Below are 13781 nucleotides of genomic sequence, written 5' to 3' on the forward strand. Positions count from 1 at the left end.
AAACAAACACTTTCCTCCTTATTCATGACAATGCTGGTGAGGATTGCTGCTCTACTCTACGAGGGGTCCTTCCCATCCTCGCCAGTTCACGAGATACGCATTTACGTTTCATACAGTCTCTACAAGATACACACTGGATTGACCCTGTATTACGGTCCACTAATCCCTGTGAGATGCTTTGGCGGTAGGATGATGTCATCAGAGAATGCCCACCACATACTGTTATTATATTACATCATGCAATGATGTGTGTTTCTCCGTGTTTCGCGATGGTTGCACTTCAGTGCTGATCACATCTTTTCAGTGAATTACGGGACCGCAAGCCACTGCTGAACTAGAAACGTCAGACTCATGCAACACCCACATTGCATCAGGCAAATGAATCACTGTTTTATTAGAAGGAGCAGCACGCAGGCCAGGGGCGTAGATGTCATTTGTGCAGCAGGTGCAGTGGCACGGGGACCCACTGAACCCTGATAGCTGCTGAATTTTACCCCCAACAGCAGTCACAGGGGCCTTTTTCCGTGCTTGCACCAGGGCCTATAGCATCCTAGCTACACTCCTGGCAGCACGGATGACAATGTGACGTTTTGCAGGGAGTTTCCAGTGCAGGACCTGGAACATTAACAGGCTGGTCAGCAAGGGAGTAGCCAGAAAATTAAAATACCCCTCACTTTGAACCAAAGCTCTTATGGCACTGAGCAAACAAAGCAAGTCAGCACAATCCTCCCCAAAAGAGCTCTCTTGCCACTTTCCATTCATCATTCCATCCACCTGCCGATATCAACAATTACACCTTTATATTTTGTCATCCACTCAATCTTTCATCTGTCATTCATTCTTTTGCCATTCCATCCATATTCAAATCTATGCATCCATCTCCACGCCTATACATCCACCCTTTCGCTCATCCATCTCTCCATCCACCATTCACTCTTGAATCCCTCCTTTGTCATCCATCCATCCTTGCACTTCATCCATCTGTCTTCCCTCTCACTCATCCATCCATCCATCCACCCCTTCTCTCAGTGAACCACCCACACACCCATCCATGCTTTCACTCATCTGTTCATCCATCCACCACTTGCACTCAACCATCATCCACACTTTCATCCTTCCACTCACCCTCCCTTTCATTCATCCATCAACTGCTTCATACATCCATTCCTTCACTCATTCATCTATCCTTTCACTCACGCATCCACCCTTTCACTCCATCTATTCGCCTATCCACCCTTTCACTTCATCCATCTGTCCATCCTCCCTTTCACTCATCCCATCCATCCACCTTCTCTTTCACTCATCCCTCCACCCAACTACTCATCCATCCATCCCTTTGCCTTTTCACTCATCCGTCCGTCCATCCATCCATCCACACACCCACCCATGCTTTCACTCATATGTTCATCCATCCACCCTCTGCACTTAACCATCCATTCTTTCATTCATCCATCCACTTGTTCATCCTTACATCCACCCTCCATTTCATTCATTCATTCATCCATCCACCCTTACATTCATCCATTATTTCAGTCATCCATCCACCCTTTCGCTCCATCCATCTGTTCATCCTCCCTTTCACTCATCCCATCCATCCATCAATGCATCCGACCTCTTTCATTCACCGATCCACCTATTCTTTCACTCATCCAGCCTTTCATCCACTCACCCACCCTTTCACTAATGCATCCATTCTTTCACTCATCCAACCTTTTATCCATCCTTTAAGTCATTTATCCAACCATCTACCCATTGACCATCCTTTAACTCATCTGTCCATCCATCCTTTCACTCACACATCCATCATTTTACTCACTCACTCACTCCCGTATGTCTGCCAATTTTCAGACAGAAGAGCATACATGCCAACATTTTAGGACAGGGACGTGGGAGATTTAAAATACAAAATCGAGAGAATGAAAATTCCCCATTGACTTCTATTGTAAAAAATTCAATTTCAGGCCTGAATCGGGTCTATTGTTATGTATGGAACAGGCCCATCAAGAAATCCACCCCGCTGTAGCAAATAAAGTTGGGCATTTATCCATAAGTCCTTTCACTTATTCAACCAACCAACCACCACACCTTTCATGTTAATTAGAGCCTTTTTTCAGCCGAACTATGGATAGAAAAGGTCCATCACGAAATCCACCCCACTTTAGCTAGTAAAGCGGGGGTTCACGATGCCCCTGCTGATCAACTGTTAAATATTCCTCTGGAAGGACTCTGGAATCTTTGAGAATATATAGAAATATGAAACCAAGGGGCATATGTACAAAAATATGTCAGAGAGGGAACGACGCTGGCCGAGGCGTAAGATGGCCGCTTGATTCCGGAGCTACGCGCTGTGGGGAGCCCCAGATGACGGAAGGGAGTGCTGCGTGTGGAGACCTATGGTCCATTGAAGGGAGAAGCTGTCTGAATATGAAATGTCGCTGCTGTGTCGTTCCTAAAGGCGAGAAGTGCTTTTTTGATCTAAAACGAAGGTTTTCAGTTGTCAGCTGCTGATCTCTGAAACGTCATGTGGCTGACTGGATTTGCGCCTTGGTTATACATGGCGCGTGCTGCCTAACTAAAGTGAAGTACTTGAAGAATTTTCCTAACGGACGGCTGATTCTTCTGAATAACTAATTGTATCTTTGCATGACAGGACGCAACCTTGCAACCAGCCCTGTTCTTTTAACAAATGCGGCGTGCTTTCTGCTTAATGAAAGGGCCTGAGGAGACTTTTGCAAACAAGTCTGGACCTTTTCTGTTATCGGCTGCTAATTTCTGAGGCATCATCCGGCTGAATGGATTTGTGTCTCTATGATGTGTGGATCACACTGTCTAACCAACGTGAAGTATTTTGGGAAACTTATCTGGCGGTTCTCCTGAATGACTAAATGTGTCCTTGCAGTAAACCCTGTTTTTTGGTCTCGGCCGGCGATGTCTCCGCACATGCGCAGTCTCGCTGGCGAGATTTAATGAAATAGAGTACTTTCACTAGCGAGGTTAAGCCTCGCCCCTCTTTTCCATTGGCTGGCGTCACAGTTCATGCTAAACTGTGGCCAGCCATTGGAAAAGAGGTGTTAGTGACATACTCTTTTCTCTTTTGAAGCTGTCCCACATGGACAGGCTTCCTTGACTTACGTGTGTGGTAAAAGCTTTCTTATCTTCTTTATGTGGCAAAACAGATGGCCCTAAAGAGAAGATAAGAAAGCTTTTACCACACACGTAAGTCAGGCTAAGCCCGTCCAAGTGGGACGGCTCTAAAAGAGAAATTTCTTTCATTTTAGTATAATTGCGGCACCTGCGCTTTACTTTTAAAATGTTACAAGTAAAGCGCGGGTGCCGCGATTATACCAAAATGAAATAAATAAAAAAACATATATTTTTTTCATTTTGGTATAATCGCAGCACCCGTGCTTCACTAGTAATATTTTAAAAGTAAAGCGCGGGTGCCGCGATTATACCAAAATGAAAGAAATAGATGGTTTTTCTATTTCTTTAATTTTTGTATAATCGCAGCACCCGCGCTTTACTTTTAAAATGTTATAATTAAAGCGCGGGTGCCGCAATTATACCAAAATGAAAGAAATAGAAAAATAATCTATTTCTTTCATTTTTATTATAATCGCGGCACCCGCGCTTTACTTATGACATTTTAAAAGTAATGCGCGGGTGCCACGATTATACTAAAATTAAAGAAATAGATGTTTTTTCTCTTGATCGGAGGGCAGTCTTGGGCAGGCTCCCTGGGTGGAAGAAGAGAGTTTTCGTGTCCCGCGCGGCGGGAGTGCAGAACGCCTTAAGAGGCGTGGATTAGCCACAGGGGTTCTGGGATTTGCAGTCCCCAACGATGAAGGTAATGGCGGTGTCACCCGAGATGGCTCCCTCCTCGCTGGAGCAGTCCCGCAGCTGATGGTGGTGGTATGTTGGGGCGAGGAAACAGCGCTTCGCTAATGAAGCAGGCTCCCCGGGTAGCAGCAGAGTTTTCGCGTCCCCAGTAACTTTCAGGCTGCCGTGTTACCACCGAGAGGGCCTCCACCTTTTGTTGCCTCCACATCCTCAGAGCTGAAATTCAGTTATTACCTCTCATAGGATATGCAGTTAAGTGTATCGGTCACCGATGCAGTGTCAGCGCCTCCATTCTGGGTCAGGATATGGCAAGATTCCTCAAAGGCCGTGGAGCTCGGGCAGTTATGTCTTATCTACCATGTTACTTGGCCACAACCCCCACTTAAAAAGCTACTTGACCTATAAGGTACTGTTAGTAGTGTGTAGTACTGTATTTTCACATGCTCATGCCCTCCTCCCCGGAAGCCTGTTTCTTTTCCAGAGCTCTTGCCTATTGTATTTCACTGCACATTGCACTTGACACTCCAGTCTTACGTTGACATTCCATATATACCCTCATCTGCTGTTCAAAAGCTAACAAGGAGTTGGTGCCAATGTGCAATGAACACCAAAAGGAGGAGCCATACCATGCTATACCTCATGACCTGACAGACTTTTTTGAAGAAACTCTGCTAATCTTAAAAGGGTTTGTCCTCACAGAGATGGCTGCATGTCCACCACTGTCCGCTGAAATCTCACTTTCTGTGCGCTTCAAGTCTACTGCCCACCCAAATGCGCATCACTTCGGCTCCGCCATCTTGTCCCTGTTGCAGCAGGGATTGCTGGAAACGTTTGTTCTACTGGAGGTAGCGGGAAGCAAAGCGGGCTTGAGAGGCACCATCTGAGGAGGCACAGAGGGGAGCAACACCTTAGTAGGTGGCGTCCCGGTTGGCAAGGGGTGTAGATAAGGGAGGGGAGGGTTTTGAAGCACTGTAGGGATAAGGGGAGCCCCCCCCAGGAAGAGGGGGGCAACCACAACGGTGTTGAAAGAGGAGCACTAGGGGAAAGGAGCCCCAGGGGCTCCGAGGCTGTCAAGGTACGGAAAGAGGAGCTGCACGGACCCCGTTGGGGTGAAAGGAAGGACCTCTAGAGACAGGGAGGAGCCACAGCAGAAATCAATGCTCCTGTGAATAATTTTAGGGGAGCGCCTATAACGGGAGGGTAGGAAGAGGGGGGCGCCGCAGCTAACTCTGATAGACGGGGCACCTGGATGATGTGTGTATCAGAGAGTCAGCCAAGAGCGCTGCAGAGGCACCCCCAGTGCGTTGGTACTAGAGAACAGGGTTCCTCACCGATTAGGATAAGGGAATCTCCCAAGCGAGGGAGATAACTGCAGACACCCCCAATTGAATTAGACGCCTCACTGTGATGTGGAACCATTCATTCCGTAATGCATTAAATGGTTAATATCCTGTTCAAGACCATCTGCTCCCAAAGTGTGCTCACTTACTTGGAATATCTTCTAAAGGTGTGACAGGCACCTAAGACAGGCAAAGGTACTTACTGTACACTAAACACTCCTGAGGAGTTTTTGCTGAAACAAACTGACACGATCCCGTTGTGCAGTTTGTGAAGCAAGGTATACTCAGCCGTGTAAAGTTAAGGACCCAGTCATGTAGAAGATTTCTGGAGGCACCCGAATGGTACCAAAAAATCCCAGTCGACACCCGAGGGTGCTGTCAGTATTGGAAGATGCTTACAGTGGCCTATGGGAAGCATTAGATCACCGAAGGCACTCTCATTCCATTGTGTCTTTTATATTTAAAGTACACTTAAATACTTCCTCGGTATATTAAGAGTACCACTCGGGTGTAAACAGAACTTCGTGGCACTACCTCATGGGTTAGTAGGCTGAGGTAGTAGTCAAAATCCTGAAAGGATCCAGAGAGCCCGCAATCGCGAAACGGTGCTTACACCCCCGGATGTAGGTGTGTTCAGTTTCCTTTTCCTCACCAGAAACATGCTTCTGTAAGTGCCAAGAGCTTAAAAAGCCAAAGCATCTCACCTACCGGTTATCAAGAAATTAGTATCCCAGGTATTTATAACCCAATATATCTTGCCATTGTGTGCTTGCCGTTTTGAGTGAGAGAGCACTACACAGTGTAGACATTATTTTGGCACAGGACAGTGCGGGTATTTTTATTTTATTTTTTTATTTTATTGAAAGTTTTGTATAGCGCGAACAAGACCCGTGGGTATCAGAGCGCTTCACATAGAAGTAGGATAAGTATTAACATGATGTTAACCATCAAACAACAAATAGCTATGAGGTATATAAATATATGGCTATAGTTAGTGCTTATATAACTACTATACATTCCACTCAGGTTACTATACATTCCACTCAGGTTAGTCGATTAAAATACGAATTCACTATACAGCATAGGTTATGTCACTTGTCCTTTTCGTCGTACATAGGAGGTAGCGGTTATATAGTTTACTATGTGGGGTAACTGTATGAGTTCATTTTGACATGAGGTAGCAATTGGTATATATTTTAGTTACAAGGAGAGTCTTCAGTTTCAGATCAACGTTTATCTTTCATCTAATTCCCGTCAGTCCTTCCCTTTCTGATGAGGTAGTATTTAGTTTGAGGATAGAATTCGCTAGTCTATATGAGGTATTTACTCATTAAGAAGCTCTTCACTTCTCGCTTAAATGTTGAGGTATTAGGAATCTTCCTAATGCTTGGAGGGAGTGAGTTCCAGATTCTGGGGGCAGCTCCTGTGAACGCTCTGTCATAAGTTTTTTTCTTTCTGAATCTGGCTGGACGCAGCACCAGTTCTTTGGCCTTTCTAGCCGGTCTGCTGCCTCCTGATAGCTCAATTTTCTTAAATAGGTATCCCGGAGTCTTGTGGTGGAGTGCTCTGTGGGTGATACATGCTATCTTTAGTTGAATTCTGGCCTCATAGGGTAGCCAGTTTAATGCTTTCAGGTGAGGGGATATGTGGTCAAACTTCCTTGATCCGGTGATGAGTCTCGCGGCAGCGTTGAGGCAAGCTTTTAGTGGTGCTGTGGATGTTTTTGGTAAACCTGCTAAGGTGGTGCAACCATATTCAATCCTAGAGATGACTAAAGATTGGATTGCCAGTTTCAGATCTGCTTCAGAGATGAAGGTTTCAATTTTCTTAGGTAGTTCAGGTGGAAGCGGGCGCTTTTTGCCATAGAATTAATGTGAGCTTTCATGTCAAGATTCTCGTCTAGAGTAATTCCTAGCGACTTAGCTGAGTTGACTAGAGTCGGGGAGCAGTTGAGCGCGGTCACCAACTTGGTCCATTCCTTTATTTCCGTAACGCATCTTGGTGGAGAGATTAGTAAGAACTATGTTTTTTGAGCATTTAGCTTCAGATGATTGATGGTTAACCATTGCAGTGCCCTTTTTAAAGTTTCATTCATTAGCTCAATGTCTTCAAGGGAGGCGATCTTTATATATATTTGCGTGTCGTCCGCATACATGTGATACGACATCTGTGAATTTCTGAGAATTGTTGTAAGAGGTTCGACATACAAATTAAACAGATCAGGGGATAATGTTGATCCTTGTGGGACTCCGATTGAGTTAGGGGATGATGGTGAAAATGATTGATTAACCAGGAATCGTTGAGTTTGGTTCCGTAGGAAAGATTCGAACCATTTCAGCACATTTCCAGATATTCCCATCCTGTCCTGTAGCCTGGCCAGTAATGCTTCATGATTTACTGTGTCAAATGCCGATGATAGTTCCAGGAGAATTAGCAGGCATGCTTGATTTCGATCAAGTGCCTGTAGTGCGTCATCAACAAAATGGAGGATCGCTGTTTCCGTGCTATGCCCTGACCTGAATCCCGATTGGCATTCATCTAGTAAGGAGAACTTAGTGATGTGTTGGCTCAGTTGTCCCTGCACCCATTTCTCAATTAGTTTGGCTAATAGAGGGATGTTGGTCACTGGTCGAAAGTTATTCGGGTCTGTAGCATCTGCAGTCGGTTTTTTGATCAAAGGAACAACTTGACCAGTTTTTAGGCAGTCTGGAAGGGTCCCTTGTGATAGTGATGCATTTATTATTTTAGTCCAGATTGGCACCACAATATGGTTAATTTCTCTTAAACATTTCGCGGGTAGGGGATCTTGGTAGTGATTGTTAGGTTTGATTTTCGATAGCGTTTTGGCGATCGTGTTCTGATCATATAGTTCAAATGTGTTCCAGTTTGCCTTGTTTTTTGTTTTGTTACACACTGTAGTCGAGTTGGGGTCATTCGCAGTCAGTGGTTGGATGGGGAGGTTATTTGCTGAGCTTAAGAGTTCTGTTTCAAGTGCTTTGGCTTTTTCCGTGAAGAATGTTGAAAATTCCTCGCTACTTAGAGATGTTTTTACGTTTTCATCAGCTGTTTTGGTAAGTTTGTTTGATTGTTGTTTCAGGATTTCAAAGAGTTTCCGTGGTCTGTTTTTGGCATTACCCAGTTCCGATCTTATGAATTCCTTTTTGGAGTTGAGGATCTTTTTGTTGTATTGGCTTCTAATTTTTCTGAGGGCTTTCAGCTCCGGGGATGATGGGTGTTGTCTCCATTTTCTTTCTGCCATTCTTCGTTCAGTGATCCGTCAAACCATGGGTTTTTCGTCTTCTCCGTTATTCTTTTTAGTTTTAGTGGCAAGGTCTTGTTGACTATATTCCCGACTGATGTTAAATAATGCTCTGTCAACTCATTTGCATTCTGTAAGTTGCTAGGTGGCTTTAGATCTCTCTCACAACTTTCTACTAATAGATCAATATTAGCCTCTCTTGTGTCTCGAATCCATTTTTTGAAATTGGCAGGTTGAACAGTCTTGCCCTTTTTCACTATGGGTATCCGGAATGTTATTGCATAGTGATCCGACCAGTCACATGGTGTTATTGAGAGGATTGATGCATTTTTGTTATCTGATATAATCCAGTCAAGTGTTGCTCCTTTAGAGTGTGTAGGTTGCGTGCATGCTTGATTGAGATTTAGCTCAGCAAGGAAATCCTTGAGCGTGTTGACTAGTTTGTCGTTGCAGTCATCCCAGTGTAAGTTGAAATCCCCTAAGAATATGTTATTGGCATTCCTGTTAGAGTTGGTCGTAATGATCTCCATTAGCTGTTCTATAAACTTCGCGTTCTCTCCTGGTGGGTGGTAGAACGCATGAATATTGCATCTTTGATTCGTTGCTGATTTTATATTGAGACCTAAGTATTCGCAAGATTCTAGAGGGTCAGATTGAATTTGGTTGACCGCTATCTCTGATCGGTGAATGCAGGCAATTCCTCCTCCTGATTTTCTTGGTCTATCTAGTCTCACAATGTTATATTCAGGTGGTACTAAGAGATCCATGGTTGGAGATGATGATTCCGATAGCCACGTTTCTATAAGTATTGCCAGATCAATTTCCTTGTTGATGATGAGGTCTGCTATGTCTGATGCATGTTTGGTGGCCGATCTACAGTTGAGTAGGAGGCAGGTCAGTTGTTTCCCGGAGTTATTACTGTTCAGTGTTTCGTATTCGGAGTTAAGCTGGAAGTTGTTAACTCCGTAAGTTACTGTAACTGTAAGTTGTTATGGTTAAGTTTCCTATCCTTCTTTCTTGCAGTTCTGTTAGGATCGATCGGAACTGTTTTGATGTTCTCCTCTTCCGCATGATCTGGCGGTTCATAAGTTCGGAGTAAGGCAAGGGCTTCCGCCTTCGACAAGGCCTTCATCCTATTTGGTCGGTTGATCCTATTCGCTAGTGACATGTCTATCTCGTTGCTCTTTCTATGTATTGAATGTACAAGATCTTGAATATTCGTGATCATAGAATGGGTGCTTGCTGTCATTTCCAGTATTTCTTCCATCGCTTGTAGAGTATTAGTTGTGACTTTAGTCATGTTGCAGACTAGTTTCTGGAGATCATTAATAGCCTTCTGGTTCTTGGTTGATCTCTTAGGGATGATTAGCCTGTGCGTCCGGGTGTTGTATGTCGCTTTTCTCTGTTTTTGATCTTTTCTTAGTGCCTCAGTCGTTTTCTTTTTCTTTTTATCTTCCGTTTGGTCGTCCGTTCCGTACCTTCTTGAGATGTTGTGTGGGTTATCTGAGTTTTGTGGAGGTAGGAGTATTTTTGTGGGTGAGGTTCCACCTGGCTTTAGTATAGTACTATAGATAGGTGGAGCACGGTTGGTATCTCCTATCTTATCTGTTTCCTCATTTACAATGTGTGATTCATTCGGCACCATTGTATGTTCTGCGTGGGAAGGCTCAGTGTTTGGACGCGTTGTCGACTCTTCTCTTTGGAGCTGGTCTTGTTCTTTATTCACATGATTCGTAGATCTCTCTGTCCATTCTGTCTTATTTTTCGATACAGTCGCTCCTGTTTCCGTTTTCTCTTCAGATTTTGTAGCTGGCTCCAGGCAGCCTCCCGTTCGATTGGCATCTCTGATATCAATATTATCGGGAGTAAATACTGGTGGGGTCGGGCGCAGTTGGTGTCTTAAGCCCTCTAGTGATTCTTTTATGATAGGGAATATCTCGTCAAACTTCATAAGTTCGTTGTTCCCTGCCTGTATCAACACTATTCCAGTTTTATATATGGTGATGCATAGTTCCGCTCTGCATCTTCTTGATGGTGAGGTCATTATTTGTGTGCCATGTGGGATGTTTTTCGTACCTTTTATGTTGAGCATTCTTGTGAAGGCACTGCGCCATTTAGCCGTTTTATTAGTGTAAAATATCAAGTCATTAGTTATAGTGCCTTTATCTGAATTAAAGTATGGGTCGGCGAACAGTGTGTCCGCGTTTTTCTTCAGGGTATTATGTTTGAACTTTTTGGCTCCGTTTTTAGATAACTTAGATGGATATTTTATGACCTGGGCGTTTGAGCCATCTCGGTGTCTTTCGCCCAGATTTGCTTCGCGTTAAAGGTCTTATGGTGGCTCTTCTCTGTTAGTCTCTTAAATGTTCCAATGATTAAGGTTAGATAGACAAATGCCTAGATATCTTATTATGTAGTATTCTTCTATGATAGTGATATATCCAGGTTTCTCTGTTAAGTGATCTCCTTCTATAATAATGATAGATGACAATTTCGTCATATTCCTGTGGTCTAAAGTAACACTTTAGTGGTATTGGGTGTCACTAGCAAGAACATTTGTGAGTTTACTAACATTACCACCCACAGTTGTAGACCGCAGCGCAGTTAAACTCGAAAGTCAATGTGGTCTCACTGGCTTAGTTTTATTTAGCTTCCTTATTTCTCTTTTAACCTTGTGCACTTTGTTCACAGACTGTCATTGAATCCTGTTTGCTCGCAAGGAGGACGCATTCGAGTGGAGGGCCACTGCCGCGCCGCCGTAATGGCTTCCAGTTTCGGGGATCAATATGACTGCTACTTCGGGCAGCTGAGCAGACAAGAAGCGGTAGCTATGTTGCAAGGGCATCGGCATGGCACCTTCCTAGTGAGGGACAGTACCACCTGCCCGGTGGATTTCGCTCTGTCCGTCAGTGAGAACCAAAAAGTAAGTTAGTTAATGTGTACTGCTCACCCTGGGAAGCACAGAAATATGTTAGTACTGCTCACTTCTGCTTAAATAGCCCGGGGATTGCACTGTATTTATAACAATACAGCGCTCACCAGTTTTTTCCCAGGGCTATTGCTAAAATTAGCTGCCTAGCGCCAACGCTGGCACCCTTGCGCCATAGTGCAAGGGTGTCTGCGTTGCAGGGAATGATTGTTTATGTGCTGGAAGGTGCCCCTTCCTGTACATAAACAATCCATAATGGCGATTTATAACCCAATATATCTTGCCATTGTGTGCTGTGTGCAGAACATACAGAAGGAGCAAATCGTCATTATGTAATGATTGTTCATGTGCTGGAAGGGGCACACATAGAAAAAGAAAAAAGGAGGAGAAATAAAAGTATTTCTCCTCGTTGCACCATTCTAACGCCTGTAAATCTGTGGCAACATCAAATAGCAATGGTTGTTGCAATGGAACGCCCACAGCAACACGCTTTGCATACCCTTTTCACGCAGATACCTGCTTGAAAGGGTAGCATATTGACGAAGCTGTGTTAAGCCACAAAAATGGCTTAACGCCACTTTGTAAATATGGTGCTGGGAATACCGCCACCGGAGGGCCCAAAAAATTAGACACTCCGGTGGCGCTAGGGGCTTGTACTTATACCATCACATTTTCAGATCGGGTAGGCTGCCAAACTGTTATACAATTTTATCTTGGCTTTTGCTTAAATACGAACCTCTGACCTGAAACGCTACAAATACGGAGAACAGAGCTGTGCCAGCCCAGACTAACTAACTCCATGAAATGTCAAAGCTTTCCGACAACCAGCCAGTGAACATCTGGCTCGGAGCCCTCAACAAAACAACTCCTGTCTAAAACTAGGTTTTCCTAAAACATCTGTGTTCCTCTTTCGCCATAGAATCAGCATAGTCATGTGAAGTACTTATGTAACACAGTGTCTCTACAAACTATTGTAGCCTCTTCTTCTCCCTGTAATGACGAAAATATCTGACCTTTCACATGGAATTACTGTCTCTGCGGCAGCTCCTCCACAATGGCGGAGGAGGGTCGCCACACTGGCTCATAGCCAGCAGCCGAAAAATAAAACAATATTTTACTATTGTCTTTTTTTCATCTGCTGACTCTGAGCCAGTGTGTGCAGGGAGCGGCGAGGCAGGGCCGTAGGAGGGGGAGGAAGAGTGGTAAATGTGCACTTACAAGTGCGCATGTCAGTTTGGCTGGCCGTTTCAGGCTGGCAAAACTGACATGTGCGCTTAGGTTTCTCCAACCTTACTGTATTGTACAGCCGTGTTGGAGAAACAGCACAGACTCCCTGTGCCTGAGAGATTGAGGGGCTGCTGTGACCAGGAAGTACGAAGCCCGCCTCACTCACCCCCTGTGTGATTCCCACCAGCCCCCTTTCCCTCTCACGCCTCCTCCACCCACCCAACCGGCCTTTATATCTGTGAGCCGCCACTGTACTGTCTGTATTCCAGAAGCAGACTGTAATGGATACTGCTCTGTATCTAGCTGCTACAGCAACCTTTGTATTTTACTTTTTTGCTTTGTATGGGACTTTCTGAACAGGGATTCTGATTCTGCAGTCCTCCTCTGTTCCTTTCCAAAAACCTATTATGTTTTTTTATTTTTATCAAGATGTGCCTGTCTATGCAGTTTAAAATCCTGGAGACCTGGTATTCTATGGAGTGCTTCCTGTGACCCCCGGGGCTCCTCCACTGGTTAGTTGGTGTTTGTATACTAGCGAGAACGCAAAAATGGGGCTAGAGGAGGTTTATAGACCTGCGAGGGCAAATTCCCCTAATTCAATAAACAAAACACAAAGGAGCCCTCAAGTTTAGAGTGAACGCCAAAATGCCTGATGACACTACGTGACCTGTCGTGTCGTTCACTACGGACACAAAATAATGACTTACTAGCCACAATGCAACACAGATGCCCATACTGCACACAAATGAAAAAGACGGTTCAAAACTAATGTTGCGGCTTACACGCCCATGGTTTTATTGTACTCAAAACACACAACAGTCATAGATATGTGAAATCAACCCTAATGAAACTCAATAAAGAACTGTTGAAACCAAGACCTCATCCCTGGATTTCTGTGAGCCCCAAGAACACCTTCACAAAAGCTAACCTGGCACCGCCAATGAATCTACCATTCGGAAAACCTTGGATCACTGGTTTTCTATCTAGTTAACACACCGCATTCTCAAAAATTATTTTGTATATATCACTTTCACAGCAGTAGCTCACTTTAGATTCTGTAGAAAGCCATGACATTCACGAGGTCACTGGCTGAAACATGTCGATCTTATCGTATCACGACTGGGTCTAATGGTTCCCGTTGTGTCCTTTGTCTTTTAATCCTAGCATATGGTAGCCTGAATAAAGA

The sequence above is a fragment of the Lissotriton helveticus genome, chromosome 3_1 (genome assembly GCF_964261635.1).
Source record: "Lissotriton helveticus chromosome 3_1, aLisHel1.1, whole genome shotgun sequence".
In the NCBI taxonomy this organism is placed as follows: Eukaryota; Metazoa; Chordata; class Amphibia; order Caudata; family Salamandridae; genus Lissotriton; species Lissotriton helveticus.